Below are 13,509 nucleotides of genomic sequence, written 5' to 3'. Positions count from 1 at the left end.
TAAATGTGCTAGAGGCTGGTGTAAAGTTGTTATGTCTCTAGATGTGTGTAGAAATAGAAGTTTGAAGCTTCTGTTCTCTAGGAATAGTTTTTACTTTAAGCAAAGAATTTTTCGTGCCAAAAAAGGGTGAATATTAAAAAGTGTTCAATTCAAAAGAATTATTGCTTGAACGGGGAAAATAGAGTTCCAACGCTTTTAGCAGTTTTTGTTGTTCAAAACTGAAGGCCGAATTCAGAGTTCATGGGAACGCTGTGTGTCGGAATGCTTCTCCAAAGTTATTATTTCTGCTCGGGTGAGAACATCATATAAGACAGGCTCTCAAAGAATTGGTCTACAAAATCAGGTGACAGTTCGACCAAATTCGATAGTGCTGTAACTTGGCAAGTGTGAGAATGATTGCTGTCATCATAGTCGGGATCAGCAATGCTCACAGAAGGTCGTACCTGGGTGATGCTGCTTTTGTCACTTGCTCCACTGTTACCACCTAGTCGTAGCACAGGAGTCTCAACGAATGCCGTCATCAGGATTGGTAGCCGCTGGGGACAACACAATGCGTGAGCCGTTATCGGACTGAGCAAAGTATCGACGTCCATTGGTACTGCTGATGGAAGTGAAAGACAGATGTCCAACACGCACTCATCTCCGCATAGCATACATCGTAGTACCGGTAAGATAGAGTTCTGCCATATAGGTCTGAATGAAAGGAACTAGGTCATGTTTAGATCTCTCAGCCTGGCCAATCCAAGGACTCTAGTTATTCTGTCCTGGTAGCGGATTGCTAGGATTGTCTCTTCCATTCCCATAGGAGCTATGTCTGAGCTTTGGCTTGCCATAACGAAGCAGGAGGGTCAAAAATAAAATCCCTGCTACAAGTCCCAAAAATAAGGGTATGCCGCCAAAAACAGAGTGGACAAAATTTGGAACGATTCCCAGAATTGCTTGAAATGGTGTAAGCAGTCCTGTAAAAATTGTCTTAAATATGCCTGGGATGCCTGTGGCACTAGACATGTTAAGGAGTTGGCTAAGCATTTCTACGAAATGCACGGGGCAATTTGTTGATAAAAGGTCATGAACCTCCGTAGCTGTCCTTGCAACTAGAAGATCATACGTCTCTTTTGATGACATTATGGGCACTGTTGTCTGTAAAAGCACAGACTTCATTTGCTTAAAGTATCAATTCGTATAGAATAGAGATTCAGATGAGGCCAGATGGGAGTCTCTGTGTCTACAGGCCCGCTCGGGAACAATGCTTTCATACAGCATTTGACAGTGGATGTTACGCTTACTAGATAACTTTTCCCTGGAACAAGGCCACAACATCTGTGATCCGTTCTAAGAATGTAACTCCCGTTAGCAAGTTGCATAAAGAAGGGCTCTATCTGAGTTGCAGGTGTGACAAGCTGGTGGCATGAAAGGTTGTTAGAATTACCTTCACAGGCTCCGTGTAAATTAATACCCTGGCACAAAAGTATACCGCTTAGTGAATGCTTACAGTTTTCACCACTAAGAAATACATTTTTGTCGCTGTCACTATAGCATGAATGTGTGTATGGTAATTTCCATTCTGATTTTACATAACCTTTACCCAATCGTTCATACTGGCCAGTAGGTATGTATTCAAGGCACTTTTTAAATCGGAAAGTTGTTATCGGAATAGTGATAATTCCGTGTATTATCCATTCAATGACAGGACTCTCTGACATTATCAATGGTAATCTCTCAAGTTTTTCGATGCTCAGGATTGTATAGTCTGCTCCTTTCTGTGCCAAACTGATTTGTTTATCAGTAAGGTTAAAAATGGAAAATAATGACGTTGTGTTGATTAAACGCCAAGGCACATAGCCTGAACGAAGATTTTGCGGCGTCCAGCCCAATTGAACAATGGAACGTAATTGAGATTGGCCATGCTGTAACATTAGCAAGTCTCTGTCTATTATGTCAAAGGCAGAAGATACAATATTGTCCAACAAATATATTCTGGAGGACAGAGTCATTAACCCATTGTCCACTATAGAAAGTGATTTTTCCAAATTAATACGATCAATTTCTCGTATTTTTTCAGCTGTTTCAATTTGTGTGACTTTTCAAGCCTCGTTGTACGCAGCATAGATGCTGGCCGCTATGAAACGTTTTTGACGCTGTTTGCGTGGTCCAAGAATGAAATCGCGCAAATCAGCACCATCTTTTAGTAAAGACAAGTGTTGCTTAATTTCAGCCAGTGTGGATGTTCCTAGCCATTCGAGGCAGAGTTTCCCTACACTGTATGGTGTTACTATCCCTGGATGTTGTCTCTGGGAGTATCTAGGGTCTTGTCTGGTCATTTTTAACCCCTGTGTTTTGTTCAGGAATCTATCTTGACAGCTGTTTGTGTCAGTAGGCCAGATTAACCACTTTTGCCAATCAGGATGTGTTCTGTTAAAATGTAGAATTTTAGTTACGTCTATCTCAATATCTGTTGTTGCATTTTCAGGTATTGGCTTCGGAATAGATGGTTTGTTAAGGTCTTTGATCTTAGCTAGGACAAGACAGGATGTTTGGTGAATTGTGTCATTTAAAAACATCATTTGTTCTGGTATCATGCAGGTTCTGAACAGTGCTTCTAGGCCTTGTACCTGCCAATCTTTTGTACCCCAAATGGTTTTTGTTTCAATGTTATTTTTCCAATAATCAAAACCAAATGTCATCATTTTGTCATAAAATGCTTCTGAATATATTAATTTAGTGTTTGTCAGCATTGTTTTCATTCCTGTTTTATCTAACAGTTTGTAATAAAACGTTTCTGCATCACTGGTGTTAAACCCTGAGAAGTATTTGAATTTCGCAAAAAATACTTTAGAACTGCTTTTAGGTGGTGTAGCACAATATTCCCATTGATTATACTTAAAAACATTTCTAGGCTGTGCAGATTTATGCAAATAATGATCGCCATAATGTGTGTAGCAGAATAACTGTTAATAACTAGACGAACCTTGTAAATAATCATGTCTGTGAATCTAGCTGACATTACTAAATCAGACATCATGTCATTAATACTGTTAAAGTCCCAATCATCAGAGAATGTACTAGGTTTTACAAAGTCACTTAAGGAAACCTTCAGTTGATGAGGATACTTCAGGATTTCGACCGGACCATAGATCTCATAGTCAGTTTTCTCCCATACTACCCCACCAGGTATTGGAATGGCTGTGACATTTACTGTTGACAGTTCTCTTTTCTTCACGTGTGATGATCTGTGTGGTTTGAGGACTAGGTTGATGTTCTGACTTGCTGTGTCCATTCAATTGTAATAAACTTTCCTAAAATTAAAACTAAAATTAGGCATAGTAGGAGTATGAGTGCCCCTGAAATAATCCAATGCTCAATCAACGGTGTATCCAGATATAATTCTTTGATTTGTTGAAGGAGTCCTGCTGTATTTTCTTTTGAAGTCTCTTTTGTTTCTGGCATCACTTCGGGGTCGTTTTGATCTTCAGAGAAGTTGTCAAAGTTGATGAAATAACCAGAGGCAGTTCTGTCAATTGTTGGGATTGTTCTTTCAATCTGTCTCTCGGTAGCAATTTCCGATGCCACATTATTGTAGACTGGTGTTTCTTGACGAACTGTTTCAATCTGTGTCTCAAGAGGCATGAGTTCCATGGCATTATTGCATAGTCCTTCTCTGTGCACTGCAGGCTGATCGAATTTGATTAGTCTTTCAGTTTGAACCTCTTGGATTGTTGCAAGTTTGGGTATTCTGTTGTTTCTTGGGAGTCCACTGGGCCTACTGTTGATTATAGGCAACATGGTTGTGGTTTTACGAGGTCGATAGACACGACTCTGTTTTCCTTTTTACCAGCAAGGGGCGGTAGTACAACTGATCTTGTTCCGGTGACTGCCAAGACAGGTACTGCTTTTCTGTAAGAAGGCCCAAATTCCTTCTTCACCGCGATTTTTTCTCTGACTAGATCCCCAATCTTTGGAATCCAGACAGGCCTTGCTGGGGCTGTTGCTTGTGGTGCCTCGTCAGTGGTATCTGGCTGTTGCTTTAACTTTATGTTGCTTAAGGATTTTCTTGTTTCATTCAGTCCCTGTAAAACAGCCAAACGATCTTTGATGTCAAAGTCTGTTGTTTTTTCTTGTACCACTGACACCTGACTATCTAAGTCCTAAATTCTCATTCTAATTCCGAACAATAGCTCGTATGGGCTGAAACCTTTTAGAAATTTTCTTGGCAAATTGTTAAGACTGGTCTCGAAACTTATTAAATGTTTGACCCACCCAGCGCTTGAACCTAATACCTTCGCTGTTATAGATCGCTTTATGTCTCGGTTTTTTCTTTCTACCACACTATTCCCTTCGGGGTGCGACGGACAAGAATACCGCAACCCAATTCCCATGCTGGCCATGGCCTCCTTATAAGCTCGAGAGCTGAAAGCAGGACCCTGGTCAGAATGGAACGTGGTAATTGCGTATGTGCCGATAAAGACTCGCAGATCTTTTATAACCGTTCTAGCGTCAGCCGAGCGCTGGGGCCACATCCTTTAAGTGTGTTTAGCCTTAACGATGTACAATGGGACACGCTTCTCTTTTTAGATAGCGCGGATAGATTGCCTGATGCTTTCTATCATGGCTTCTGACACTATACTGGCCGGTTCTCCACTGCGATCTCTGTTGCAGTTTTCACAGTTGTTTGCAAAACATTGAATATCTATGCTCATTCCCGGCCACCAGTACTCTGATTCTAATTCTCTCAGAGAGTCCCTGATTGTTTGGTGTCTCAGACCCAATCCCATGTGTGCTTCCTGTATGAGGAAGCCCCTCCGGTCCCTGTTTGGAATTACCCTTTCCCCCACTCCAGGGATTCGAGCAAAAGGAACGGAGTTTGCATCGATTACGTATGCATAATTGAGTGGATAGTTCACGGGCAGTGCTGCACAGTCGCCTTTTACGGTCGTTTTTACTGCCAGCATGGTTTCCCCGTCTATGTATTTTTCTGTACGCTTTTTTGTAGCTACGGAAGCCGGTTTAGTTGCTTCCGCTGTGGCTGTATTAGTCAATGAATTCCCTGCAACGTGAACGCCATCACGTTGAAGACTCTGTGCGTGTATCACGTGAGTCTTTTGTAGTTCTTTCTGTAAAAGAGCTACCTGTTTCCAGAGCAATTTATGCTTTATTGTGGCACCTGTGTCATCTTTGTACTCGTTTTCAATCCAACTCTGCAGTTTATTATTGTAAGAGTTGACGCAAAAATGAGAATCGCACACGATAAGTGTCGGGAATTCACGTTCTGCATTTTCGAACGCCATCTTTAAACATCTGATTTCAGCTCTCGGAGCCGAACAGTTTCTCAATGATTCAGTTTTTGTTACTTTCGGTCTGAATTTACCGCACAGCCAACGACCTTTAACAATCGCACAGGCTGCATCCTAGGATTTACTCTCTACCTTGAAATGCTGTACAAACCTATCTGTATAGATTATACAGGCGTAATGTGGGAGAGGCAGAAGTTCGATTGGCAGAGGATATTCTTCTTCATATTCTAAATCATTCAGTTCTTCGAATTGGGGGGTGAAATAGTATTTCACATCTTCCGCTCATAGAGAATCTACACACTGTATCCATTTCGGATCCAGTGACACTGTAGGCAGGTTTACTGGGCTGAATAGCGCCTCGAAGGTGGATTCCGCTGTGAGGATATTAATCCGTTTGCCGTGTGCTAGTTCTCTTTCATTTGCTAATGCAACTTGCACTGCTTTCACAGTTCTTTCTGTGTGACTGAATGTTTTTTCTACTTGTGTGTACAAGTGAGTATTAATTGAAATTGGTACCTTTTCTCCCTCATTAGAGGTTAGGTACTTGAATCCGCATCTTCCTGGGATGACTCGGATTACAAGATCGCGTGTGTTGTCACGTGTATCTAATTTTGTTTTAGCTAAAATGTCTGTTTGCAGTGATCTCAAAATTTCTGTGTTTTTGAGTCCAATTGATTTGTTTAAAATCAGGTGTAATTAGTTCGTAGAGAGGTTTAACCCTCTCTGCGTAATTTAGAATGTAAGTTCTTCCGAAATTCAGAAAATCTAGTATGGATTGTAAATTCTTCAGCGTTTTTGGAGCTTGGAGTACAGCGCACTTCTCTAAGAAGTTGTCCGCTATGCTTTTTCCTTCACTTGATAACTCGTACCCTAAAAATAGTACTGTCAGATGGGCAATTCGAGACTTTTTAAAGTTGAATTTGTAACCCTCTGCTGCGAACCCAAGTATAATGGTGTTCACTCTTTTCAAGTGAGTATCCAAGTCGTCGTCTGTGAGATAGATATCATCTACGTAAGATAATGCCTCATCATCATATATTTGTAGTAACTCTGTTACCCTAGCTGAGAATAGTCCTAGGCTGTTCTTGAACCCCTGTGGGAGTCGACAGAATTTTTTCTACGACCCAAATGCTGAGAAAGCGGTCAAATATCTGCTTTTGGTGCAATGTTTTGACAAAAGAAACCATTAGATATGTCTAATGTCGTTTTATATTTTTTCCTAACTATGTTATTCATTAGGGCTGCACTATGCGAGTTTTGTACTGCAAAGGTTTTGCAACATGCATTAAGGTGTCTGTAGTCCAGAACTAGACAATATGAATTGTCTGGCTTGGAGACAGGAAACAAAGGATTGTTCATTTGAGAGGTGCATGTTTCAATCACCCCCTGGTATTCAAGTTGATCTAAGATCTCCCTGACTTGTTTTTTAGCTTCTTGCTTAATGGGATACTGCCGTTGGGCAGTTGGTTCACTTTTTAACTTGATTTTGTGAGGAGGAGAGTCCTCATCCCATCCTACATGATTTTTATATAATGCTGGTGCCTGGGCTAGTGCCCATTTCCTAGCATAAGTATATTTTTTGTGAATCGGAATGTGATTCGAGAAGGCAGGCATAATCATTTCTTCGCCACGAGGGTACTCCCTGACAAACTCTGGGGGCCAATCTTTTTCAGCTAACAGAATATTGTAGCCTTTTGAGAGTTTATCCCAAAATAGACATCTTATTTTCCTAGTCTTATCACCCTCTATACGCAATGTTATTTTGTAAATCTTATGGGGCACGCTAAGTCTGGTGTCGGCAGTTTCAACCTGAATGTATTCATTCGTGTCCACTGTCTCCAGATGACTCATCAGGATCTTGCGGGCTATACTGATTTCTGCTGCACTGTCCAACATTGTCAATGCCCACTCCCCGTTTTTCAACTGTGTCCTCAGTATTCTCGGCATGTTCGATTACTCTAATACTGGCTACCTTCTTTTTTGGAAATTGAGATTTTTTACTCTGAGCAGGTTCCTTGTCTTTGAACTTGGTGTGCTCTCCTGGGTCTGACCGTCCTCTTCTTTCCGATTTCTGCTAAAAAGATCGAGAGGGACGTGTATCAATACTTTGATATCTATCAGGTTTTTTCAGATTATCCCTATTTCTAAGGGTATATCTTTTCTCAGAGGGCTCCCTCTGGGGAGACTGGTGTTCTCGAGTCTGAGTTCTTTCCCTCCGTCGAGGAGACCTTCCTCTGGACTGGAAAACTTTTTCCTTGGGAGTGGATTGTTTATTTCCATCCCAGCTCTTTTTAGGAGTGTTTAAATTATTTTTAATAAATAATTTTTCAGGATTTTCGAGCAGTTGGGGCTTTACTGGTTTCCCACCCAAGCTGTCTCTACCTAATTCTTCATAGCATTTTTCTATGGTTCTGGCAAGCTCAACTGGCTGATCTGTTATATCTGTTTCCTTCAACTTCTGGCGGATCGCCACAGATGCTGCTTCTCCCTTTATGTTGGCTAATAATATAGCCGAGACCTGCTTGAAGTCTTTCGGTATTTTCATACCAAGATTTAAAGCAGGCTCTGGACCGTATTCATTTTGAATCTGTTTTAGCACTTCTGGTATTACCGCCATAGACGGAACACCATGTGTTTTTGTGTAAATGGAAGAAAAGACTGTACCCCAAGTGTCGCAGTCCTCTATGTGTGGTGCGATTCCCATAGGAAGGCAGATGGTCAAGATTCTGTGTTTCTCAATAGGGGTAGTATCAGGAAATACTGCCTCTATTTGAGTGATTTTCTGTGCTAACCAGAAAGGAATTTGTTCCCGTTTTATGGGTGTTTTACCAAGACATGACTGTATGTTCTGTGGTGTAATTTTATTAGTGTTCCCCTGATGAGGGGTCAGCTGTGGTACATTAACAGCTGGCTGGACTGTTGCAGTCCGCATTACATATTGGACTAATTGCCTATGTATTTTTATAAGTGTTTTTAGCTGTACTAACAGCTCTTTCTTTGACATTTTTGCAATGTCCGGATGTGGTGTGTAGCTGGCTAGAACCGGCCACGTTGCTCCTGGTCTACCTAGTGGACCGAGCCTGGTAATATGATCATTATGTTTTAGAGCGCCATTAAACCAGAGCAGGTGCTCTTGGAATTTTAGTGGGATTTCAGTCTCCTCGAAAGGAGCGTACTCTTCCGGTGGTTCCTCTATTTTGTAATAGTGAAACTCTTTTGTTCTAGCGTTTGCCGCTGGAAAGTTTATCCATGAATAGAATACCTTTGTCTGCCGATATTCGTGTGCCTCTATCACGAAAATTACTGTACCACCTTGTGGTGTCAGTCCGTTTTCTATAAGTTTTAACGTTATAGACTTTCTTATGTGCACCGGGATGATAATTGCATCCGGGTCAGTGTCTTCGGGACCCTGCTGAGTCGCATCTGCTGCGGCCCCAGTGGTTCCGTTTTCTCCTGGCATTGTATAAATGCAAGGTTTGCAGAGTAGGTCTCCAAGGAGACAAAGATTAGGTGCACAATATTTTGGAACACTGTATCCTTCAACGTTGAATAAACCAGAGCTTTACATAGGAATCTCTTCCTACTGATTTCGGGCGGATTTTAACCTTTCACCCACTCCAGACGTCTATTGGAGTATTTACGGGAGAAAGGGGTCTGTGTGAAATATGCACGACTGAGTTACTCTAACGTCTTGCGTTCGTTTATCGCCTTACCAAACGTTGGGCGCCATGTAGCGTAGTTCCTATTTTCCCAATAGGCCCTGCGCATTGGAATAACATAAACAGTAGTATCGACGTAGAAGTGCGGATCTTCCAGGCCTCTACTGACTATGCTAAACTTAATTGGGTTTGTTACCAACTAGCTCAGAGGTCACTGGAAACTTTCTTGACTGAAATAGGAAGTGATCAGCTTCCCTGGCACAGACAAGAAGGGATTCAGTTTTCCAACAACCGTGCAACATGACAACTTTGCTCCTCAGATCAAGAGTCAATCTCTAGGGTCGTGTGAAACAATAGACAGTTATTTTACTCAGTCCGGTTGGTGCAGATTACTTTCACAATATGTAGAGAATAGAGAGTCGGGCGTTTTCAATAAAAGGTAACATTTATTGAACAGTCTTTCTTCTCGTACAAGAGAAATGAATTGCCACAATTGCAAGACTTGTTATTATAAAAAGTACGTACAGTAAGATAAGTATTGCAAAATAATACTGTAAAAGCATTGATATGGTTTCTTAGCCATACAATGGTTTAAAAGGAATAAAACATATATACATTCATATATACATTAGGCTAAAATACTCAACTGGTGCTTCTAACTACGCCTACCCCAGTGTACCTGACCTAAGCCTAATACTTGGGAGGGGAGTAAGTAAGTAGCTTTAGTTTAAGTTGGTTTTGCCAAGGTTTGCTTCAAGAATTCTCTCTCAAGAGTTTAGTCAACACCATACCTCTGGAATAGAATGATGGAGGTCTGGTATCTCCCTCAGGGCTCGATATCCCAGTCACCCGCAAGGGTAGACCAGAAACGCCGGAGCTGGATTTCTCGGCAGGAGAAAGGCAGCGTCTCTTCTTCAGCGCGTCGAGGAGGAGAAGGAGGGGGGACAGCGTCCGCGGGCAGTTTGCATCTGCTGGGCTCTTGCAGGGGGATGGCTGTTCAGCTCCTAGGTTCACCACACCATCGTTCGCTAGTTAGCAGCGATAGCAGTAGCGATAGAAGCTATGATATCTTCAGCATAACAGCAGCTTCAGGCGACGGCATTAGCGTAAACAGCAGCAGACAGCTTTTGCTTAAGGCAACGTTGGTAGTATTTATACCTGAAAGGTGCCTTGGTTGACTTAAGTTTGCTGGACATAAGACATCAATAAAGATGTCACTAGGAAGTGATCGTCTATCAGTGCTCATTAGAGTTCTATTACTAATCAAAACACAGCAAGCGGGGATTTCCAGGCTTGCTGAGTTTTTATCTTGTTGAAGAACTCAGAGTGTTAATCTAGGAATCTCAGATAGTGACTTCTGCTCTGTCATTGCACTAATTGGTTGCAAAGGAAGTGGCAGAGAAAGCTATTCTGGAATGTGGCTCTGTTCGTGTGAGGCCAGAGATGAGTTTCTGAATATCGCACTTGAACGGTTATGCCAATATAGGGAATAAATGGATTTATAGCCGAATAGGGGCATAAGGTCACAGTATCGATCAGGGTCCTAGATAACCACGCAACAGTGGTGGCCAGTCCATGTGGGCTGCATGGTGTGGCTGAAGATGACGCTGCTATCCCCAGCGAAGAGGGTGGGTCGGTGGGGTGACAAGTTGTTTCAGTCCAATGTTGGTGAGGTTGTCCCAGAGGGCGGCAGAGTTGTGGTCGCTGAGGTTGTCGAGGTGGAAGTTCAGGTCTCTGATGAGTATGTAGCCTGTGGTGGCGATGGCGTGGGGTGCAATGAGGTTGGTGACGGTGTTGGTGAAGGGTGCTCTGGGGTCTGTAGGTAAATGTGCCGCAGAGTGTGGAGTTAGGGCTGGTCTAGACCTCGAAGTGCCGATGTTTGGTGCCGGGGAAGTTTTCGCTGACGGTGGAGAGATGCTGGGAGCTTTTGTGCCTGATGGTGATGCCTCCTCACGGGTGGTTGGGGAGGTCCTTCCTCTGGATCTTGTACCCATCCAGGATGGCGATTGAAATGCGGTGTTGGTCCAGGTTTCTGTGAAGAATGCGATGTCGGTCGAGAGCGAGTCCAGGAGGTTCCAGATTTCCATGGCTTGTCGGTGCAAGGAGCGCACGTTGAGGAGGATGCATCTTATGGCGTCGAGTGTGTTGTTGGCCGGGGCGGTGGTTAAGGTTTGGCAGCAGTGGTGGCAGGAGAACTGGCCGTGGGTAGTGATGGGCGTGGCCTGCTGGCAGTTGTTGTTTCTTTCGGGCTTGTGTGTGAGGAGGGTGGCTGGGTCATAGCGGTGTATGGTGGGAGATCCAGGGTCCCTGGTGATAGTCGCATTTGGGTCACAGACGGGCACCGAGAGGCTTGCATTTGGGGGGCCAGCGGCGTGACTGCACATCAACGCCATTAAATAGGGGAGGGGGAGGGATGAGAGGCTGTGAGGCAGGAGCTGGGGCTGTCGGGGGGAGGGGCTGCAGGGGCAATAGCAGTGGGAAAAAGGCAAAGGAAAAATAAAGTTAAAACCGCTCTGCACCAATTGTTTAATAGCACTTTATTAACGGACCTTCGTTGGACCCTCACTAGACAGGCATTGCAAACTTTCTACTTGGCACCTGTAGGTGGGCGGAAACTTCAAATTCCCAGAGACGGTCCTTCAGGACAGGGGACCTCTCAGCCCCGAATCGCACAATACTTTGTACCATCGCCAGATCGGCATTGCGAACTTTCTACTAGGCTCCTGGAGGTGGACGTACACTACAAAAGCCCAATTCCGGTCCGGCAGCGCGGTAGTCCGCTCTGCACTGAATCGCACAATAGCACTTTATCAACAGACCTTCGTTGGACCCTCGCCAGACCGGCATTGCGAACCTTCTACTTGGCCCCTGGAGGTGGACGGATACTTCGAAAGCCCAGAGCTGGTCCCACAGCATGAGACGCGCACTGGGCTCTGCCCAGGTGAAGACCGGGCCAGGATGGGCCCGTCTTAGCCCGTCATAGGCTGGTAGAGGCTGGGCTGGGCCCAAGCTCTTGGTTTTGTTCTGTGGGTACTGTGACTCATTTACAGAATTATTCCATCAGTGTGGGCGAGTTCATTTGCTCTGCTTTGCCTATATAGAGTTAGTTTGTCAAAAAAGGTAGGAGGAAAGCTACAAACCCACAGGCCAAAACATAGCCCAAGCTGGTGAGGAGATCTCATTAAACTTTGCTGAATTACCTAACGGGGGCAATGGGGGCCATTGAAAAGCAGATTATCTCTGTCGACAGCCGTGTAGCTAGGGGGGGGGCGAGGGGGGCGGACCGCCCCAGGCGGCACTCTTTTAGGGGCGGCGGCGGCAGCGCGTCACTGGTGTGCACCGTTGGGATGGCCTTTTTATTGTACAGTGCTGCTCTGACACCTTCGGGTAAAGTCCGCGCTTTTTTAGAATGCATTAAATAAAATCCTGACGTTAAGGCCCTGCAATGATGACACACCCGTTAGTCTGGCACTGTGGGGGGACGTCACATCACGTCACGTCCTGCTTCCAAAGGCGGGGAAGTTGGTTTTTGGAGCAGGAAGCGGCTCGGCCTGGCTCTGCGGGCGCCACCTTTATTATGGAGCTTGAAGCACCTGCCTCCTGCTCACAGCTGCAAGGCCGCCGTCCTGTGCTGTCTCACCCATCCATTACCAAGGCGAGCTGAGCTCACATCATGGAGTCGGTGACCGGCGGTTCCAGCAGCGGCCGCCAGGACAGTCGAGACTCTGAGGACAGCCCTGGACCAAGAAAGCGGGTGGCAAACTGACTAGAAGTAAGTACCAGCCACCCGACTTTCTATTAACACCATGCTGCTGCAGAAATACACGATCTTTAAAACGGTACCGTCTGCAGAGGCACACGCTCTTTGGGGGATAAAATAATCAATAGAGGAATACAGAAGACTGGTGACTGGCAAGATGGGATGCACCAAAGAGGGCCGTAAATAAAAAAGAAAGTAAAGAAATAGGCGGCCTTCAGGGAGAGGCTGCGAGCAGAAGCAAGAGAGGGGGCACAAGAGATGGTAAGCCATGGAAGAGGGAAAGAAAGCACCAGCAGCAACAAGGAAGATGATGGGGGAGTGAAATAATTGAAGAGGGTCGAACATGAGACACGGGTTTGGGACAGTGGTGAGTGGAAGGTTGGTGATGTAAGAAGTTGAGAAATGAAGGGCAGGGGAGAAAATTAAAAGTAAAGCAGGAGGGGCTGATTGGTGGAAAAGAAAATAATGAAAAGAATGTAAGGGGAGAGCAATGGAATGAAAGGAGAGCGTAAAGGAGACAAGGGGAGTCTTCCTTGGCCGGGGGACATGGTGACTGCAGACAGAAGTGTGAGAAAACGAGAGTAAGAAAGAGAGAAGGAGGCAGGAAGGGAAGGACTGAGGACGTGAGAGAGGGAAGGGTAGGGTGGAGATACAGGGAAATAATTAGTAAAGAAGTGAGGAAAGAATGACCGTGTGAGTGGGAGGGAGACAGAAGAGGAGGCTAAAGGGGGAAGATTTGTGGAGAAATAAGAAAGGGACTGGGAAATAAAAGGAGAGAGAGGAGGAAGGGTTAGAGAAA

The sequence above is a fragment of the Lissotriton vulgaris genome, chromosome 4_1, assembly GCF_964263255.1.
Source record: "Lissotriton vulgaris chromosome 4_1, aLisVul1.2, whole genome shotgun sequence".
NCBI lineage: Eukaryota > Metazoa > Chordata > Amphibia > Caudata > Salamandridae > Lissotriton > Lissotriton vulgaris.
This window is presented reverse-complemented; position numbering follows the sequence as displayed.